Raw genomic sequence first — 23,319 nt, forward strand, 5'->3', positions numbered from 1 at the left:
TTCTCTCTCTCTGGCTGAGTTTGCCCTCAGTTTATATACTCTATTACAAAATACTGAGTATAAACCAATCATTATATCACTAGGGAACCATTATTTGTTGTAAGATTACATCAGTCATACTGAACTAGAGGACTGTTAATCACCATGCTAAACTAGATAACTATTGTCTTATCAATTCCACTGAGTTATCACGTTTTTCTATTACAGCATACAAAATATTTTTAAAAGAAATGATCAGCAAGATGATTTCAAAGATGCCTGAAGGGACTTACATGAACTGATGCTAAGTGAAGTGAATAGAATCAGAAGATCATTGTACATACCAACAACAATATTATACAATGATCAATTGTGATGGGAATGGCTCTTTTCCAGAAAGATGTGATTTAGGCCAGTTTCAATGGTCTTGTGATAAAGAGAGCCATATGCATCCAGAGAGAGGACTGTGGAGACTGAGTGTGGATCACACCATATTATTTTCATTTTTTTGTCGTTGCTTTGCAATTTGTTTTCTTTTTTTTTTTCCTTTTTGATCTAATTTTTCATGTGCAGCATAATAATTATAGAAATTTGTTTAGAAGAATTGCATATGTTTAATATTGGATTACTTGCTGATTGGGAGAGGGAAGAAGGGGAAGGGAGGGAAAATTTTGGATTTTTCCAAAAGTTAATGTTGAAAATTATCTCTACATATGTTTTGAAAATAAAAAAAAATTAATAAAAGTTTTAATATATTGTAATAAAAGCTTTAATAAATTTTAATAAAAGTTCTTCAATGAATCTGATGGGAGCAAATGACCATTTGACATGGTTCTTTGGGGTAAAAGAGGTGCTATTTTTGTAACATTATCATCCTCTGAATATGATTTCTATTGTGCAATAAGACATAATGAGTTGAAAAATTTCAGAAAAAGTTGGAAAAATTTGAAAAAAATGATGCAACGTGAAACCATTGGATGCTTTGGAAGTGGATACTTTGAAAAAATTTAGGTGAGTTTAGAAAGCTTTATTTTTTTCATCATTTCATAAAAAATAACAGAACTACAAAATGTATCTTCTAGATGAGGGGAAGGGGCAGAGCCACAATGGTGGAGAGAATACACTTTTCTTTCTGAGCTCTCCTACGACCCTCACACTAACTATGAAATCCAGACTCTGAAATAGTACTGGACTAGCAGAATCCAGAAATATTGGGAGTGCAGCAAATTATCAGCAGAAGATAATTTCAAAGATTGCCAGAAAACGTCGGTTTTGGTTAGCCATGGAAAGAGTCCAGAGACAGGCAGGGAGGTAGAGTATAGAGGCTAGTGTCCATTGAGTAGATCTGGGGTGGAATGCAGCTTCTCCTGGGTTGAAAATCTATGGGGGGCAGAGCAAGATGGCAGAGAAAATACATGCAAATTTCTAAGCTTTCCCTTACCCTCAATACCAATTATATAATTCAGCCTCAAAAATAACACTGGACTGGTAAAAATCACGACGATTAGAAACACAACAATTTACCAGCTGAAGAGAATCTGGAACATCTTCAGAAAATGTTTGTAATGAAGGGAGGGGGGAAAGGACCAGCACAGATGGAGAGAGACTAAAGGCTAGCTTACTGTGCCGATCGGGCTGGAGAGATCCCTGGGGAAAAACTACTGAGACAGAGGATCCTGGCTGATAGCTCTACTCTGCTTGCAAAAGAGCAGACAAGCAAAGAAGTCAAGCCACTTTAAAAAATAAAAACAAAAACAAAAAAGAAAACAAATAAACTGCCAGAAACTGTCTATAGCTACTAGCTACCCCAAACCAGAAGTGAGACAGCACAAATCAGGATATGACTTCTTCTGTCCGGGGGTTTTCCTTGGGGCAATTAAGAACCTGCAAGGCAGTGGGGGAGACACAGGCTGGGGCAGCCTCTAATCCCACAGTGGAGGGCTCAGCCTGAGGCAGTGGAACTTCCACAGTAGCGGAACTCCAGTGACTGTGCATCCCAGGGCTAAGATAATTCCAGTCTGTGCTCTGGAGCTATTTGCTGGTCAGCTACTAATATCCATGGCCCTATGCAGTTGCTAGGCTACAAAGTAGCAGTCCTTCAATGGGCACACCCACAGCCCAGCTCTGAACCACTTCTGGAGGAGGAGGAAGGAACTCTTTCCCAGAGCACTCTCGGACCTTTTCCACCAGGTTAACAAGATAGTGGCCTTTCATATATCTGTTCTGTAGAGGAAGCTGGGAACCCCTTAATCAGAAAGCAGACCCCTCAAATTATAAAAAATGAGTAAGAAATTGAAGAGAACAATTGACAGCTTCTGTATAGAAAAAGAGAGGATCTCTAATCCTGTGGAGGCTAACATCAGAAAGTTTCCAGATAATGCCCTGAAGAGGAATGTTACCTGGCCCCAAACACATAACTCTCTTCTAGAAGAGACTATTAAAGACCTGAAAAGTGAGTTAGAAGATAAATGGGCAAAGGAAAGGAAGCTATGCTAGAAAGTAACAATGTCCTGAAATTTGAATTGGAAAAGATAAAGAATTCACAGGAAATGCAGGGAAACAAAATTTGTGAATTGGAAAAGGTTTAAAAATCACAGTAAAGTAGAATTTCTGAATTGGAAAACATAAAGAATTCTCAAGAAAGTAGAATTTATGAATTAGAGAAAAAAATAACTCAATAAAAAAATAGTGAAATGGAAAAAAAATCCATAGAACAAAATATTTCATTTAAAAACTCAATTGGTCATATACAAAAAGAACTAAAAAAATGTGAATGAAGAAAATAATTCATTGAAAATCAGGACTGAACAAATAGAAATGAATGATTCATTGAGAAACCAAGAATCAGTCAAACAAAACAAAACAAAACAAAAACAAACAAAAAGCTGGAGAATAACGTCAAATTGGGAAAATATTTTTATAGTTAAAGGTTTTGATAAAGGCCTCATTTGCAAAATATATACAGGACTGATTCTAATTTATAAAAAATCAAACCATTCTCCAATTGATAAATGGTCAAAGGATATGAACAGACAATTTTCAGATGATGAAATTGAATTGAAACTATTTCCACTCATATGAAAGATTGTCCCAAATCACTACTGATCAGAGAAATGCAAATTAAGACAACTCTGAGATGCCACTACACTCCTGTCAGATTGGCTAAGATGACAGGAAAAAATAATGATGAATGTTGGAGGAGATGTGGGAAAACTAGGACACTGATGCATTGCTCATGTAGTTGTGAAAGAATTCAGCCATTCTGGAGAGCAATTTGGAACTATGCCCCAAAACTGTACATATCCTTTGATCCAGCAGTGATACTACTGGGCTTATATCCCAAAGAAATACTAAAGAAGGGAAAGGGGCCTGTATGTGCCAAAATGTTTGTGGCAGCTTGTTAGTTTCTTATAAGTGCTAATGAGATAATGAGCTATTAGGTTCTACTGGAAGAAGAATCTCTCCGAGAGATTTTAATTGACACAGCAGATCACCTCCCAGAGCTTCTGGAGACAACAGCACATTACAAATTGGCGTCCACAATGTGGGGCAAGGACTTTTGCTTATCCTGACAAGGACTTATTCTGAGCCCTTCCGAGGAGCTAGCCCAGACCTTCACATTTAAGGACTTATTCTGAGCCCTTCAGAGGAGCTAGACTAGACTATTGCAATTTGGCACCCGAACAGGGACAGACGGGATCCTGATTCCAGTAGAAAAGCCTCCGATCCAGATCTCAGTCTCTCTGACCCAGAACCATGAGTAACAAGGAAACTTTGTTAAAGATTAAGTGAGCATTCTAATAGATAAATAAGGAACTTAACTTGTTAAGGGCTGAACCAGCAATCTCTTATAGCTGAAATGGAGCAGATGTTAGCTAAAGACAATCTCTTTACCTCAGCTGACTCAGCCCCAGCCCCAGTGGCAGCCTCAGCTCCACCCCCAATCAAGAGTGGTACTCTAGAGAGTATTATTAAGATAATTGAGGAGCAGAGTTTACTTGTAACCTGGGTACAGATTGCTAAACTCTTGGCTGCATTAAAATGCACGTCCCTTTGTTTTTTAGAGGAGGAAAAGATAGATGTAGATAACTGCAAGCTAGTGGGATTTGAAATGAGAGAATTTCACACAAAAAATGGGCCTCGTTCAATTTCTGCAGAGGTATTTTATATCTAAAACATAGTTCAATGAGGCTTAAACTATCGAGCAAGTTGTAGGAGAAAGAAAAGTTTTAAAAATGAACAGAGGAGGAAGTGTGAGGAAAAAAGGAAAGATCAAGATCTTACCCAAGAGCAAAGGGATTTAAATGAGGAATTACAGTGTGATGACTCTGATTCTATTGAAGAAGCTTCAACCGCACCTAGAGAGCAAATTATTGACCCACATAAACTCCACCTTCAGAGGTGGAGGAAGAAGGAGAAGGGGAAGAGGCAGAAACACAAACAGAAATGCCTGTGAAGCAGCCTAAGCCTATGACAAGATTAGAAAAATCATTGGTTAAAGCTAAGAGAGAAGGACAGGATATAAGTGATTTTATACATGCATATCTTGTGATTGAAGATATTGACTCTGTAGGTCAAAAAAGGAGAAGATATGCACCTTTAGATTTGAATAAAATTAAAAATTTGAAAAAAGATTGTACCCTTTATGGGGCTACATCAGCTTATGTTAAAATGTTACTAGATGGTTTGTCTTATGAAGTCCTAACCCCAAATGATTGGAAATCCATAGCAAGGATATGTCTAGAACCTGGACAAAATTTGTTATGGCTTGCAGAGTTTCATGAATTATGTAAAATCCAAGTCAGATGCAATTTGTTAATAGGAGTTAACATAAAATTCACTTTTGAGCACTTAGCTGGTGAAGGTCGGTATGGAGAGAATTCAGAACAGATTAATTATACCATGACAATATATGAGCAAATTGCTAAGGCTGCAATAAAAGCTTGGGGTGTCCTCCCTGGACAGAAAGATTGGGGAGAGGGTTTCAATAAAATAGAGCAAGGTCCCAATGAACCTTTTGCAGATTTTGTGGGATGTTTGCAAACTGCTGTCAAAAGAACTATTGGAGAAAATGCAGCTACAGAAATAATGACCAGACATCTGGCTAAGAAAACACCAATGAGATTTGCAAAAGAACTATATGGGGATTAGACAAAGATGCTCCTTTAGAGGAGATCATAAGACATTGTGCTACAGTGGGAACAAATACCTTTTATACCCAGACTATGATGAACATGAAAAGACAGGGTCCCTCCCGGCAAGGGACTTCTAGAAAAACTCGGCGATGTTTTCAATGTGAAAAATTGGACATCTAAGAGCTCAGTGTAAATATGGAGATAGAGTGAGAAGACAGGGTGAAAGAATACCTAAAACCCCATGTCCAAAATGCAACAGAGGACTCCATTGGGCATCAGAGTGTAGACTAATTCAGGGAAATGGGATAAGTCAGGGCCCCAGGCAAAAAAGAATTGGGGCATGATGGCAGCTTATGTTACACCCAAAGAGCCTTTAGAAGGTAAGGATTCTGATTTAATCAACCAGCAGAACAGCAATCACATGGCAGAAAGGGATTACCTGACAAGTCAGCCAAAAGGCAATCAGATTGTAAAAATGGATTATACTTGGGGAAAATACAGGCCTTTTAAACCAACAGGGCTGTGTCCAGTGTAAACAACTCCAATGTCATTGCCAGATGATGAGAAGAGATTTAGAAAGCGGTAAATAGAAGGTAATTAGATAGATTAACTGCCTGGGAGAGAGGGTTTGCTTATATTTCTTCAGATGGAGAAGGAATCAGATGGGTGCCAACGAGTCGTATTCGCCTTGTCCATCAAGACAGAAAAAGAGAAAGACCACAAAACAAGGGAGAAAATCTAAGAAACATCTGACGCTGAAAGAGCATGGCTAATAAGACTGTTAAAGAACTTTAAAACCAGCAGGTATCATTGGATTTCCTAACACAAGATGAGACTAATGGACAATGGACCTATGGACATTTATAAATTCTCAATTTATGATTATTTGATCATGTTATTTGTTACATACTTCTAGCATGTATTATGTTACTATGTGTTTTATATAATCTATGTAATTATGTGCAATGCCTCCCATATTGATGGATTTATGTTTCAAGGTCATGACCACGCTATGTTCTAAATCAAAAGAAAGGGGGAGATGTTAGATTCTTACTAAGTGCTAAGTTGGTACTTAACAATTCTCTAGTTCTGGCCTTTACTGGGAGTTTTACTTCTGTGACCTCATGGGGAGGAGGTTGCATGCTTAGGAAGAGCAAGTTCATTGGTTGAAGTAATTTTTCCCAGAAGCCCTTGCGTTATCCCACACCCATTCTCTGGGAGGATAAAACAGGGTGGCACTCTAGAGATAGGGAAAGTCTCTTGTCTGGGCCAGACTTGAGGAGGCTCTCTGCAGGAAGAGAAGTCAGTACTCTGGACCAGAGTTAAAGGCAACTGTCTGGAGACAATGGTTCTCTACAGGAAGAAGAATCTGTCCAAGAGATTTGAGTTGACACAGCAGATCTCTTCCCAGAGCTTCTGGAGACAACAGCACATTACAAATTGGCATCCACAACGTGAGGCAAGGACTTTTGCTTATCCTGACAAGGACTTATTCTGATCCCTTCAGAGGAGCTAGCCCAGACTTTCACATTTAAGGACTTATTCTTAGCCCTTCAGAGGAGCTAGAATGGACCATTGCAGCAATCTTTTCATAGACTCTTGAAACTGGAAAATGAATGGATGTCCATCATTTTGAGAATGGTTGGATAAATATGAATGTTATGTATGATGTATATGAATGTTATGGAATATTATTGCTCTGTAAGAAATGACCAGCAGGATGAATATATAGAGGTTTGGAGAGACTTATATGAACTGATGCTGAGTGAAATGAGCAGAACCAGGAGATCAATATACACTTCAACAACGATACTGTATGAAGATACATTCTGATTGAAGTAGATATCTTCAATGTAAAGAAGATCTAATTGACTCCCAGTTGATCAATGATGGACAGAAACAGCTACAGCTAGAGAAGGAACATTTGGAATTGAATGTAAACTGTTTGCAATACTGTCTTTCTACCCTTCGGAATCCAATTCTTACCATGCAACAAGAAATTTGGTTTTACACACATATATTTTATCTAGGTTATGCTGTAGCACATTTAATATGTATGGGATTGTCTATCATCTAGGGGAGGGAATTGAGGGAGGGAGGGGAAAATTTGGAAAAATGAATACAAAGGATTATGTTGTAAAAAATTTACTCATTCATATGTATTGTCAAAAATTATAATTATAAAATTAATTTTAAAAAAGGCAAAAGAAAAAAAGAAAAAAAAAAGAAAGAAAAAAGAAAATCTATAGGGAAGACTTCATCCTAGTGTTGGCTAATCTGCGTTGGCTGCAAGTTATAAATCTTCCAACACAAACACAGAAAGTAATTGGGTGTACCCCAAAGCAAAGAGCCTCATAGTCCTCAGCCACACCTACCCAACACTAAGATCCCACTGCAGCCACGGCTGCTTCCTAGTGTCTGTGAGGAAGCTTGGGAAGCCTTCCTTGCCCTAAAAGTCTATCCCAACATTTTTTGGAAAATAAAAAAAGGCAAAGTGAGTGCTAACTTTAGATAGCTTCTATAGTGAAAGAGAAGAACAGATTTCAAACCCTGAGGTGCTAAAAGCAGATTGTCTCCAGATGAAGCCCTAAAGGTTCCTACCACACAAGACCCTCCTAGAAGAAATTAAAACCGATCTTTAAAAAAAGGTAGAAGAATAATGGAGAAAGGAAAGAAAAACTGCAAGAGGGTTTGGAAAAAGCATATAATTAATTAAAAGATAGACTGGAAAAATAAAACAACTCCCTAAAAAACAGAATATGTGAAAGGGAAAAGGTAAAGAACTCCCAGGAAAACAGAATTTATGAATTGGAAAAGGTAAAGAATTCCCAGGAAATCAGAATTTGTGAATTGGAAAAAGAAAATAACTCCTTAAAAAAATTTGTGAAATAGAAAAAAAATTCCATAGAACAAAACAACTCATTTAAAAACTCAATTGGACAAATTAAAAAGAAATTTAAAAAAATGAAGAAAGTAATTCACTAAAATTCATAACTGAACAAATGGAAATGAATGACTTGATAAAACATCAAGAATCAGTCAAGCAAAACAAACAAAAAAATAAAACATAGAAAAATTGTTCAATATCAACTTGAGAAAACAACAGACCTGGAAAATAGATTTAGGAGAGGTAATATAAGGATAATTGGACTCCCTGAAAAACACAATGAAAAAAAGAACCTAGACACCATTTTTCAGCTAATCATCAAAAAGAACTGCCCAGATGACATAAAATCAGAAGGTAAAATACTCATTTAAAGAATTCATCAAACACCTCCTGAAAGAGACTCCAAAATTAAAACTCCAAGAAGGAATATTGTGGCTAAATTTCAGAACTATCAGACCAAGAAAAAAGTATTACAAGCAGGCAAAAAAAAAAAAAAAAAAAAAAAGGCAATTCAAATACCCAGGAGCCATAATAAAAGATTATTCAGTAACTAGCAGCTTCCACATTAAATGTCCTGGAATCTGATATTATTATATGATTATAGTATATCCTAGGTACAACTTATATGTGCAGAACCAAATTTTGTTGTTGTTGTTGTTGCAAAGTAAGAATTGGATTCGGAAGGAAAAAAAATAATCTGGGGAGAAAAACAAAAAATGCTAACAGTTTACACTCATTTCCCAGTGTTCCTTTTCTGGCTATAGCTGATTCTTTCCATCATTGATCAATTGGAATTGGATTAACTCTTCTCTATGTTGAAGATATACACTTCCATCAGAATACATCCTTATACAGTATCATTGTTGAAGTGTATAATGATATTCTAGTTCTGCTTGTTTCACTCACTATCAGTTGATGTAAGTCTCTCCAAGCCTCTCTGTATTTATCCTGTAGGTCATTTATTACAGAACAATAATATTCCATAACATTCATATACCATAATTTACCCAACCATTCTCCAATTGATGGGCATCTGTTCATTTTCCAGTTTCCAGCCACTACTAAAAGGGCTGCCACAAACAGTTTGGCACATACAGGTCCCTTTCCCTTCTTTAGTATTTCCTTGGGATATAAGCCCAGTAGTAGCACTGCTGGATGAAAGGATATGCACAGTTTGATAAGTTTTGGGGCATAATTCCAGATTGCTCTCCAGAATAGTTGGATTCTTTCACAACTCCACCAACAATGCATCAGTATGCCAGTTTTTCCACATTTCCTCCAACATTCATCATTATTTGTTACTGTCATCTTAGCCAATCTGACAGGTGTGTAGTGGTATCTAAGAGTTTTCTTGATTTGCATTTCTCTGTAGTGATTTGGAACACTTTCATATGAGTGGAAATATTTTCAATTACATCATCTGAAAATTGTCTGTTCATATCTTTGGCCATTTATCAATTGGAGAATGGTTTCATTTCTTATATATTAGAGTCAGTTCTCTGTATATTTTGGAGATAAGGCCTTTATCAGAACCTTTAACTGTAAAAATGTTTTCCCAATTTGTTACTTCCTTCTAATCTTGTTTGCATTTGTTTTGTTTGTACAAAAGCTTTTTAATTTGATGTAATCAAAATTTTCTATTTTGTGATCAATAATGATCTCTAGTTCTCCTTTGGTCACAAATTCCTTTCTCCTCCACAAGTCTGAAAGGTAAACTATCCTATGTTCCTCTAATTTATTTATGATCTCGTTCTTTATGTCTAAATCATGGACCCATTTATGTGGGTCCATGCCTAGTTTCTCCCACACTAATTTCCAGTGTTCCAAATATTTTTTGTCAAATAATGAATTTTTATCCCAGAAGTTGGGATCTTTTGGATTGTCAAACACTAGATTGCTATTTTTATTCACTATCTTACCCTGTGAACCTAACCTATTCCACTGATCAACTAGTCTATTTCTTAGCCAATTCCAAATGGTTTTGGTGACTGCTGCTTTATAATATACTTCTAAATCAGGTATAGCTAGGCTACCTTCATTTGATTTTTTTTTTGTTACTTCCCTTGAAATTCTGGACCTTTTGTTCTTCCATATAAATTTTGTTGTTATTTTTTCTAGGCTATTAAAATAGTTTCTTGGGAGTCTGATTGGTTTAGAACTAAATAAATAGATTAGTTTAGGAAGTATTGTCATCTTGATTATATTTGCTCAGCCTATCAAAGAGCACTTAATGTCTTTCCAATTATTTAAATCTGACTTTATTTTGTGGCAAGTGTTTTGTAATTTTCCTCATACAATTCCTGACTTTCCTTTGGTAGATATATTCCCAAATATTTTATACTATTGAGAGTTATTTTGAATGGAATTTCTCTTTGCATCTGTTGCTGTTGGATTGTGTTGGTAATGTATAAAAATGCTGAGGATTTATGAGGATTTATTTTGTATCCTGCAACTTTGCTAAAGTTCTGAATTATTTCTAATAGCTTTTTAGCAGAGTCTTTGGGGTTCTCTAAGTATACCATCATGTCATCTGCAAATAGTGATAGTTTGATTTCCTTTTTACCTACTCTAATTCCTTGAATCTCTTCCTCAGCTCTTACTGCCAAGGCTAGAGTTTCTAGTACAATATTGAATAGTAATGGTGATAGTGGGCAACATTGTTTTACTCCTGGGAAAGGTTCCAATTTATCGCCATTACATATGTTTACTGATGGTTTTAAATATATGTTCCTTATTATTTTAAGGAATAGTCCATTTATTCCTATACTCTCAAGTGTTTTTAGTAGGAATGGATGTTGGATTTGATCAAATGCTTTTTCTACTTCTCTTCAGATGATCATATGTTTTTTGTTAATTTCGTTATTGATATAGTTGAATATGCTAATAATTTTCCTAATATTGAACTAGCCCTGCATTTCTGGTATAAATCCCACTTGGTCATAGTTTATTATCCTGGGGATGATTTTCTCTAGTCTTTTTGCTAATATTTTATTTAAGATTTTAGCATCAATATTCATTAGGGAGATTGGTCTATAATTTTCTTTCTCTGTTTTCCGCCTACCTGGTTTAGGTATCAGTACCATGTCTGTGTCATAAAATGAATTTTTTAGGACTCCTTCAATCCCTATTTTTTCAAAAACTTTATACAACATTGGACTTAGTTGTTCTTTAAATGTTTGGTAGAATTTACATGTAAATCCATCTGGTCCTGGGGATTTTTTCTTAGGGAGTTGGTTAATAGCTTGTTTTATTTCTTTTTCTGAAATGGGACTATTTAGAATATTTACTTCTTCCTCTGTTAATCTGGGTAAGCTATATCTTTGAAGGTATTCTTACATTTTAATTAAGTTATTGAATTCATTGGCACAAAGTTGAGCAAAGTAGCTCCTAACTATTGTTCTAATTTCCTCTTCAATAGTGGTGACTTCTCCCTTTTCATTTTAAAGACTAACAATTTTTCTTTTCCCCTTTCCTTTTTTTAATCAGATTTACTAAGGGTTTGTGTATTTTGTGGTTTTTTCATAGAATCAACTCTTAGTTTTATTAATTAATTCAATAGGTATTTTTTTATTAATCTCACCTTTTATTTTTAGAATTTCAAGTTTTGTGTTTGTCTGGGGCATTTTAATTTGTTTCTTTTCTAGCAAGTTTAGCTGTAAGCCCAATTCACTGACCCTCTCTTTCTCTATTTTATGCAAGTAGGCCTCTAGAGACATAAAACCTCCCCTTATTACTGCTTTGACTGTATCCCACACATTTTGGTATGATGTCTCATTATTGGCATTTTCAGGGTTTTTTAGGGTTTTTTCATCAAGAATAGATGGAATTCATTTATTTCGTTAAATGTCCATCTTCTCCCTGGAAAACAATGCTCATTTTTGCTGCGTAAGTTATTCTTGGCTGCATACCAAGTTCCTTAGCCTTTCTGAATATCACATTCCAGGCTCTTTCCTCCTTTAATATGGAAGCTGTTAGATCCTGGGTTATCCTTATTGTGGCTCCTCCATATCTGATTTGCTTTTTTCTAGCAGCTTCCAATTTTTTTTTTTCCTTTTCTGCTGGTTCTTGAACTTGGCCAGTATATTTCTTGGCATTTTGATTTTAGGATCTCTTTCAGTAGGTGATTTATAAATTTTTTCAATGTCTATTTTACCCTCTTTTTCCAAAACATCTGGGCAGTTCTCTTTGATAATTTCCTGGAAAATAGTGTCCAGGCTCTTTATTTCCTCACATTTTTCAGGGAGTCTGATTGTTCTCAAATTGTCTCTCCTGGATCTGTTTTCCAGGTCTATTGTTTTTCCGATAAGGTACTTGACATTCTTTTCAATTGTTTCATTTTTCTGGTTTTGCTTGAGTACTTCTTGGTTTCTCCTTGCATCACTCATTTCTACTTGTTCCATTCTTTTTATTTATTTATTTTTTCCTGAGGCTGGGGTTGACTTGCCCAGGGTCACAAAGCTAGGACGTGTTAAGTGTCTGAGAACAGATTTGAACTTGGGTCCTCCTGAATTCAAGACTGGTGCTCTATCCCCTGTGCCACCTAGCTGCCCCTCCATTCTAATTTTCAATGATTTATTTTATTCACTCACTTTTTTAATATCTTTTTGTAATTGTCCAATTGAGTTTTTATCTTCTATGGAATTTTTTTCTATTTCATCAGTTTTATTTTTTTAGAGAGCTGTTTTCTTTTTCCATCTCACTAATTTTATTTCTCAATAATTTGAATTCTTTATCCACTCTGTCTTTAAATGCATGGGATGACTTCTCTTTCCTTTTTTTCCCATTTCTCTTCTATCTCTCTTGTGAAAGCTTTAAAAATTTCTTCTATGAGAGTCTTATTTATTGAGGAGCAGATCATATCTCACTTAGGGGATTCCTCTGGAGACAATCTGCTTTTAGTCTCCTCATTGTTTGAAGTCTGCTCTCTCTCCATACCAAAGCTGTCAATGGATAGAGCCCTTTTAAATTTTTTGTTCATTTTGTCAGAGCAGGAATAAAAGAAAACAAATTGACAAGAGAAACAATTGATCTGTTTTTTTGCAGGGGGATGGGGCTAGATGGTGTTCTCGGGCTTCCTCTACAGACTACAGGAGGCATTAACAGGATAGAGATGGTTGTGCTGCGTCTCCACTCTGAGGCTCTAAGAATGAGCTGAGTCACTCTGGGTGGGGGTGGGGGGTGGGGGTGGCTGGGTCCAGAGAGATGCTAGCTTTCCGGGGTTTTATTCTTTACCTCTGGTGTTTACACCCTCTCTGCTTTTCCTGTCTTGCTTCCAAGAAGGAACATCCACACTGGGGTAAAAGTCTTTTCCCAGAAATGGAAGAGATTGTACCCTTCCCCACTCTGGTCTGAGCTGTGTGAGCTGCCTGCCTAGCTCTTGCTGCCTGCCCTCAGTCTGTGCCCAGTCTGTCTGTCCCCTCCCCTGAGCAAACACAGACCTTCTCTGGCGAATTTCAAGGATGTCTTCTGTTAGTGATTATTTGTGGGTTTCTTGTCCGGTCAAGCATTAACTCCAAGGCTTGTCATGAAGTAAGTACTGAGAGAAAACGCAGAGCTCAAGCAGCTGTCTGCCTCCATGCCACCATCTTGGAAGATGAACATTCAATGAAACACGTGGATTACATTTATTTTTAATGAAAAAATGAGAGCTAAACAAAAATTTTGATCTTCAATTATAGGATTGAAGAGACACATAAAAAGGTAAAAGGATCTTTGAGAACTGTATTTCTGTTATGGGCATACATAGAGAATGCATGTATAATTTGATTTTACTGTTATAGTATAAAAAAAGGAACTAGAAATATGGGAAAATGAATGTGGACCACAACAAAGCATTTTCATTCTTTCTGTTATTGTTTGCTTGCATTTTTGTTTTTCTTCTCAATTTTTTTTCTTTCTTTCTTTCTAGATTAGTTTTTTTTTTTTTTTTTTTTTTTTTTTTGTGCAGCAAGATAACTTATATACATATATTGGATTTTACATATACTTTAACATATTTAACATGTATTTGGACTACTTGCCATCTAGTGGAGTGGGTAGGGGAAAAGTGGAGAAAAGTTGGAACAGAAGATTTTGCAAGAGTCAATGTTGAAAAATTACCCATGCATATATCTTGAAAATAAAAAAGTTAGACTACTACTAATAAAATAATAATAAAAAAAGATGTGGGGAATATCTTCTCCTCTCTATTTGGACAATATGTTTTCTTTTTCCCTATCATAAAGTTTTGTCTCATAAAGTTGTTCAGACCCAAATATGAAGTGAAAGATCTTCTTTGACTAAAGGGGAGAATTACAGAGTCTCTTAGGTAAAAGAAGCTTCAAAGATCAAATTATTCAGTCCTTTCCAAAATTGAGGCTGTGGCATAAATCCAGATGTTTGTGTATTTAAGCCAAGAGTTGTGTGATACTTCAGTCAAAATTCTGGAAAGAGGGTCACCTTCCATTGTGTCCTAGAAAGGTAATCCTTAGACTTTTCTCCAACAAAGCTACATTCAAACATTATCCATCAACATTCCCCACTCCTTCCTATTTCCACAGTTGCAAAAAATTTTCACCTTTTACTCCACTAAGCTAGGTTTCAATAGCTCAGCACAATTATAACTTAAATTCAGGTTTCATTTGAAAACATCATATCTCCTCTCTGCTCTTGGCATGGCGATTGAAATTGGGGATTGAAGCTATCATATATTGATATAGATTAGAGAGTAGAAGAGAACATTGACCTAATCCAGGACCTCTTTTACCAATTTTTGTTTGTTTTAGACTTTTTAACAGTCTGATAAAGTTTATGAATCTTTTCTCAGAATAGTATCTTTAAATCCATAACATCAATGATAATATCAGGTTTAGAAACAAAACCAAATATACTGAAATATATTTATCAATATTGTTTTAAAATCTTAGAAAAGTGTCTTTAAATTCCCAAATTCTTTGTGATTTTTAAGCAACTTGATACAGAAATATTATGATTTGGTGATACATTTTTGAGCAATTACCATTCATATTCTTCTATATTACAGGCCAAATTTTAACCCAGATAAATGATATTTAACTTGCACATTAGATTTTTATGGCATATCCATTGCAAAAGTAAAGAATAAAATATATGTATGTATATTATTAAAGAGTACGAAATACACAACCCTACTTCTCTATTCCAAGCTCTTCTCTGAATTATTTCAACTGTTTTAAATGCTCCATACCTGGCTTTGCTGGCCTTCTGAATTTTTCCTCATACATGTCCTATTCTCTCAAGTCTGTAGTATTACGTTGTTAGTTTCCAATGCCAGGAATGCTGACTTTCTCCTCTGCTGCTTAGTTTCCCCAGGTTCCATAAAATTTCACTTTAAATCTCTTCTCTAGGAGGCTGTTTTCTGTTCAGCCCAGGAGCTAATTCATTCCACTTTTATGTTTTCTTCATCTACTCTCTATATATCTAATGTGTATTTAATTATTTCCCTGGTTTCTCCCATATTAGAATGTATATTCCTTGAAAACAAACTATTCAGAACTTTGATGACAAGTGATGCAGGGAGAGAGGGAGGGAAATGAGTTCACTCTCATTATTTTGTCTGTCCAAAAAAGTTTTATAGAAAAAAAAAACATATATACATACATATGTATATTTGTGTATGTGTATATATGTGTATATATACACAGACACATATGTATATATATAAGGAAAATAAAGATTGTTTATTGCCTTGTTTTTCCCTTTTTTATATTTATTGTTATATTTCTAAACTTTGTAAATGCCTTCACTGTAAAAAAAGTCCTGATTTAAAGAGCATGAGGTAAGGGACAGTGTGATGACATTTAGCTACTCATGGACATCTTTATGTGATAGCATAAAAATTTAGTCATTGATCAGTCTAGCTTCCTTTTCACTCCTATCCAATTATGATGATCATAAATGCATAAAGTCAGGAATAGGAGAAGGGTGAATGAAAGTGTTAACAACTCTGAAGAGGGGCCCACTCAAGAATAACAATTCAGAATTAGAGATGTTTTCTGTGTGATCTTTGGTAAATCAATAAGTCTCTTTGGGTTTTTGTTTCTTTATGACAGGGGTTCATTAAAATATGTTTTATCTATCTATCTATCCCCAAATGATGTTCAACTTTAATTCTCTGGACATAAACCCTAAATAACTTTGCCTTTGGACTATGGGAGGTTAAAATGTACAATTCATACTTTCTTAATGTAATGGCCCAGGGGCAATTTCCAAAGGTTATAAGTTGATAATCAGTCCAATTAATTAACATGCATACATGAGGAGCTCAATCAAGTTCCAAATCAGAAATCAGTCAAAGTTAATAACAATGAAGTTCAAAGTAGGCAATCAAGACTGTGGAGGTCCAACACATTTTATGCCACAACATGTATTTATTTATTTCCTCATTTGTATCTTTTGTTTGCCTCACAAAATTTCAGTGTTAAGCACAACAGAAATCTGTTTTACCAGAAGATTTGATAAGTCAAGTAATATGATGGTGAAACAAATAATCTCTCTAAGAATTGTTTATGCTATTATTAACTACACAATAAACATCTAATTTCACATGTCAATGACACATATGACTCATTGATTTCATTTTTTTGTTTCTTCCCTTCTTCCTTTTTCATTCTTTCATTTTCAGTAGTTTTTTTTCTCCCTCCCTCCTCCTTTTTCTTACTTTTCTTCCTTGCCACCTATCATTTTTCCTTTATTCACTTGTTTCTTCCTTCTTTCATATCCTTTTTTCCTTTGTTCGTTCCTTTTCTCCTTCCATTTTTTTTTTGTCTATCTCTTTGTCGCTCTCAGTCTGTCTCTCTCTTTTCCACTATTAATTAACTATAAATCAAGTATGTCTCGTAAGCCTCCCGATTGGTCTTCCTCACTATATATCACTTTTCAAGTTCTGCTTCCAAATTATTCTAGCATTGTGATAAAAATTATCTAAATTCAGTTTTCCTTATAGTGGCCTAATTCTATATTATTATGGAGCCACATACATTGTTATTACTGGGTACATACAATTTCAGTTCCAGGTATTATACCCATCCTTCCTCATTCATTTGTTTATTTAAAATTTATATTTATTTTCTTCTTTTAAACTGTTAAAATGGGACTTAAATGTAGGTAATGTGCTCTTAGGATTTTCATTTTTAAAACAGAACAATATCAGTTTTAATGTTAATCTTATTAACAACTAATGATTTTTCTATGCTTTGTTTTTAGAAAATTTCATAGCTGAAAAATAATTTTCAATGAGCAAATGATTATATATTCAATGGATATGCCCACATTCTACAATTTGACAAGAATTCTGTCAATTGTAAGATTGTGCTGCATCTATTATGCAATAGTGGAAGACAATTTTGAAGGGGGCTATTTTGTTGCTTTCATTTTTGACAGGCAACACTACTGATCAGATCAAAAAGCTGAAAGTAAAGTGATTGGAGTCATTTCCCAACCTCAGGAGATAAATTTGGACTTATCTGTCACTCCAAAGCATTATCCCTATTCACATGTTCCTCTGGGTGAGAGAGATTCAATATTCACATACTGTATACAGGTTACATCAATGAAAATAATTGGTAATGGACAGAGCATCAACACTCCCAGGAAAGGCACTTGACAGCTTCCTAAGGAGGCCTTTCATAGAAAGATAAATAGAACGAAAGAATAGAGCCTGTCCATCAATCATGGAGCTAACACTAGAGTGATTATCTATAGCAGGACTTTTCAAACTTGGTGAACTTCATTTTAGATCATGAGAGAATTGAATAACTTGAGGAATGGAGGATGAAGTAGAAGATACTTTCTGTGTTGTAATATACTATTCTTAAGGAAGTAGAAACCTTATCAATCATTCCAAAAAGATTAAATTTTGTTAATGAATATATATATATATATGTGTCATTAAAAGTGCCTACTTTAGATAACTAATAGCCAAATTGGACAAAAATCTTTACACCTCTATTTATTTGTGGAGGCAAATTATCTGCTTAGAAATAGTATTTTTAAGTTATGACAATATTTTCAGATCATCCTTCCTATAAAAGACTTCAATGGAGAGAAGCAAAATCAAAATTTCAATCAAAATAAAGTCTGGCAAGATTTTTAATTAATTATAACTTTGTTTAAAAAAAGGAAAACCTTCAAATCAAATCATCATCAACAACAAAAACTATAAAACAAAATCCTACTCACTAAAACTTGTAAGGGAAAATAATATTCTTATAGACATTCCTCTACTTACCTCAATGTAAGGTGATTATATCTTTTGACTTCTTCTAGCAATAATTTGCATATTATTTTATTTGCCAATCAATAAATCTTATAATGCCATTTAAAGGTCTTTTTCATATGTATCAAAATAGAACTATAATTTATGTATCATCTCTCCATGTCAATCTCTTCTCACATAGTTAAATTTTAGCACTTCAATTCCAATAGGGATCATTTCTGAAACTTATTTCTTAATCTGTTCTAGGCAAGCACCTTAGCAAGGCATGTCTTAATATTTTTCTTATGATTTTGAACTTTAATATATCATGGCTAAATTTTTTGACAAATTAAAGTAGCACTAACTGGCTAGAATGTGTGTGTGTATGTGTATGTGGTCTCTCTGTGTGTATGTTTATGTGTATGTATGTATGTATGTATGTATGCATTTCCCTTAAGCAGCTAGATAATATCTAACTGTGTTCTGTAATTCTTTGTAATTAATGAACCAAAGCCACAATTGTTAAAACAGTTATTGATGTAAACACAAACTACATTTCTACTTTGTATTTTTATTATTTTCTTTTCTTTTATTTCAAATTTATTACATCCATATATTCCTAAAGTATTATCACCTATTTAATGTAGTATCTACATAGTATTATTACTGTCAGATTCACCTAGTTGAAGTATCTGATTCCTTTTTCTCTTAGCATCTGAACTTAATGTTGCTCATTTCCTCTCTTTATCCATTTTAAAACTGTACATTTTTTTGTCTCATTAATTGAATCAGAAACCTTTTCTTTGTTTCTTATTTTATGGTGATAAAGAGTAGTTCATGGAAAATGTTAATATTGTCACTATATCCTCACTAGTAATCCAAACTGCTTTTCAAATTGTGCTTTGAAAAAGTGAAGAATGGTTTCTTTGGAAGTGTATTAGAGTTGCAGTATATTAGAGTCTCTGAAGTGAATGTAATTTTGCACTGAAGAACACAACAAGTTAGAGGAAAGAAAGTAATTTCCTTATCAGTAACATTCCTAAGATTGCTTTATGGATTCATCTTCCTTTATATTCTCAGTGTATCTGGAAAATAAATTCTACTAGATTTTCCAAAAAAAGATGTTTTGCAGTAAACTGGGCACTACAGTATGATTTCTGATACTGATCTTGGTTAATTTGCTGATTATCTAAGTAAAGAAAGCTTCACTGAATCTACTAATCATTCTGTGCTTATTATTTTCATTCCTTTCAATGGCATCAATTAGCCTTTACTACAAATCAAAATTGTCCATCACTATGAATTTTGAAGTTTTATAATGCGAAACTCTTTTATTATAGTTTCCTTTTTCTTTGTCTAACTTGCTATGCACCAATTCAAACGTACCTTCCCATTTCCCTCTAAAATCCTCATGTCTTTGCTTCTCATATTGTAATTCACACCTGAACATTTACTCAGTTATTTCCAAAATGATAGTGTAAATATTTTGATTTCACATTTTCTGAAACTATAAGAAAGAAGAAATGCTGCTCTGATTTTTTTTTTATGTAACCTGTGAATTAAATCCATTTGTATAAGGTACTCCTCGATGAAGAATGATTACTTAATGCATATTGATCCTGTTCAATTCTTTCTCTTTCTGTTTTCTCTCTCATGTAGCCAGAAGTTGAAAATTCCTTTTTGTCCCAAGCTCTAACTAATTTTTTATCTTTATGTAGTCTATTCTCTAATGTGTATTACCATTATCTTTGGTTCCATCTATACTTTTTTTTTCTGTTCCTTATGAAGGGAGCATTAAACTTGCAGATTTAAACTTCCCCTCTGATCCAATTAAATATTCTTGTAGTCATAGTTCTCAACACTACATTTCTGATTTTCAGCTCTGTCTCATGATTAGAAATACAATTTTATGAAAGAGTCAATGTCAATAAGAAATGTTGTATTGTAGAGGGAGATATTCTGAGACCCAGATAATAATTGCTAGGTCTACCTAGCTGCTTCAACTTAACATTTCCTTAGTCTGAGTTAATGTGTCTTTCATTGATGTCTGCAACAGCCTCTGCTCCTTCTCCCCTTAAGTACTCATACATATTCACTTCTGAGGGGAGATTTGTTGCAGAGAAGTTTAAAAAAAAAAAAAACTTTAATAGAAAAAAAATTTCTTCTTATGCACATTTCCTGAGGGACAATCCACCAATGATTCCAGTTAGAGGTGCGTATGTCTTCATGCCTATCTATGCCATGGAATTATATATATATTTTTTTCCTTTTAAGGTGACTGATATTTTTTCTTCTACTTTTTTCTGTCTGATCTTGGTTTTTTACTCACCATGTTGCATTTCCTGATAGCCCAAACTCTTCTGAGTAAAGTAAAGAAGTTAATTCTATTTTCTATCCATCTCTAGATTGTATGGATGAATATTTCCAGCACTTTGCTCTTTCTTACCTTTCCACAATACATAAATATAAGATTCAATGATTTTATCTCCCTATCAAAATAAAATAATTCACTTTAAGATAAAAGATAATTTAGCTCATCAAACATATATTTAACTATTTCCACTTTTCTTCTTCTATCTTTTTTCAGTTCAACTTATTCTTTTCAGTAAGTTCAACTTATTCAGTTCAACACAATTCTTTACATTTAGTTTTGTAATATGAGTTCATCAATTTTTTTTTCAGGGCAGAGAAAGAATGTTTCATTATACTCTAGAATCACTGCTGGATATTGAAGTAGCCTGAGGTCTTAAGTTTTTAAAAAATATTTGTTATTATAATGTTTTTATTATTTGAAGTTTTCTCCTACTTTTGTTCACCATATCTATTCATTCAGAGCTAATTAGGTATTAGAAGAAATAATCCTCTAGTAATTTCTAATTTTGAAATATCATTCCATTTGTTCATCTATCCACTGATGCTGCTACCTTTATTCTTCAATAGGAGACAAAGACAGAGACAGAAAGGGGGAGGAGGCAAAAAATTATGAGAGGGAAGAAAGAAGAGAGAGAAGGAGGGAGTAAAGGAGAGAAGGAAAGAGGAAGGGAGGGGAAAAAAAGGAAGGGAGGGAAAAAGAGAAGGAAGGAGGGGGAGAAAAAGTTTTCAGAGTTATTGCTTAGATTAATGGCCCACTATTAATAGTATTATAATGTGATTTTTACCCCCTCACTGCTTTATAATATAGTTTTATATTTGTTAGTGCTAATCCTGTTCCATTCCTCATTTCATTTTAAATATATATTTTAGATATTCATTATATAAACATATATTTATATTTTAAAGTTTATTTTAATTAAATATATTTCTAAATATATTTTAATATATTTATATTGTATATTTATATATATTTAATATATTTTAAATATTTTAAATTAATTTTATAATTATAAATTTTTTGACAGTACATATTCATGGGTAATTTTTTACAACATTATCCCTTGTACTCACTTCTGTTCCAAATTTTCCCCTCCTTCCCTCCACCCCCTCCCCAAAATGGCAGGCAGTCCCATATATGTTAAATGTGTTATAATATATCCTAGATACAATATATGTATGCAGAACCAAATTTCTTGTTGCACAGGAAGAATTGGATTCAGAAGGTAAAAATAACCTTGGAAGAAAGACAACAAAGCAAACAGTTTACACTCATTTCCCAGTATTCCTTCTCTGGGTGTAGTTGATTCTGTCCATCATAGATCAATTGGAACTGAATTAGATCTTCTCTTTGTTGAAGATATACACTTTCATCAGAAAACATCCTCCTAGAGTATCGTTGTTGAAATGTATAATGATCTCCTGGTTCTTCTCATTTCACTCAGCATTAGTTCATGTAAGTCTCTCCAAGCCTTTCTGTAATCCTGCTGGTCATTTCTTACAGAGCAATAATATTCCATAACATTCATATACCATAATTTACCCAACCATTCTCAAATTGATGGACATCCATTCATTTTCCAGTTTCTAGCCTCTACGAAAAGAGCTGCCACAAACATTTTGGCACACACAGATCCCTTTCCATTCTTTAGTATTTCTTTGGGATATAAGCCCAGTAGTAGCACTGCTGGATCAAAGGGTATGCACAGTTTGATAAGTTTTTGGGCATAATTCCAGATTGCTCTCCAGAAAGGTTGGATTCATTCACAACTCCACCAACAATGCATCAGTGTCCTAGTTTTCCCACATTCCTTCCAACATTCATCATTATTTGTTCCTGTCATCTTAGCCAATCTGACAGGTGTGTAGTGGTATCTCAGAGTTGTCTTAATTTGCATTTTCTGATCAATAGTGATTTAGAACACTTTTTCATATGAGTGGAAATAGTTTCAATTTCATCATCTGAAAATTGTCTGTTCATATCCTTTAACCATTTATCAATTGGAGAATGGCTTGATTTCTTATAAATATATATTTATATTTATATATTTAATATATTTTAAAAATAAATTTTTAAAGATATTTGATCTGCTCTTTTCCCACCATTAGTTCTATATGGTAATCAACTGATACTTTGGTACAATACTGAATTAATAAGATAATTTAGACCTTATTATAATGTGAACTATGTTGAACTATGAGCAATTAATGCTTATCCAATTATTTGGATCTGTATTTACATTAAGAATATTTTATAGTTCTGTTTGTAAAGTTCTTGTGCATGCCTTGAGACTTCCAAATATTTTATAGAGTCTGTAGTTATTGAATGGATGTTCTCTATTACTCCCTGCAGAGTTGTTGATAACATACAGGAATTCTCAATTTTTTAAGGATTTATTTTTACAACATTCAAGCTTGAATAAATTGCTGCTTTATATAACTTTTAGTTGACACTGGGATTCTTCACTAAACAATTAAGACATATGTAAAAGATAAGTTCAATATCCCATTCCCCAAAATTTATTCCTTTTATTGCTTTCTTTCTTTCTTTTTTAATCATAATGCTAATAAACTGAGAAAAAAAATTACATCCAAAAGTTCTGATAAAGACATCATTTCTAAAATAGAGAATTGACTCAAATTTATAAGATTACAAGCCATTCTATAATTGATAAATTGGTCAAAGGATATGAACAGATAATTTTTAGATGAAGAAATTAAAACCATTTCTATCA

The sequence above is a fragment of the Sminthopsis crassicaudata genome, chromosome 4 (assembly GCF_048593235.1).
Source record: "Sminthopsis crassicaudata isolate SCR6 chromosome 4, ASM4859323v1, whole genome shotgun sequence".
Lineage (NCBI taxonomy): Eukaryota > Metazoa > Chordata > Mammalia > Dasyuromorphia > Dasyuridae > Sminthopsis > Sminthopsis crassicaudata.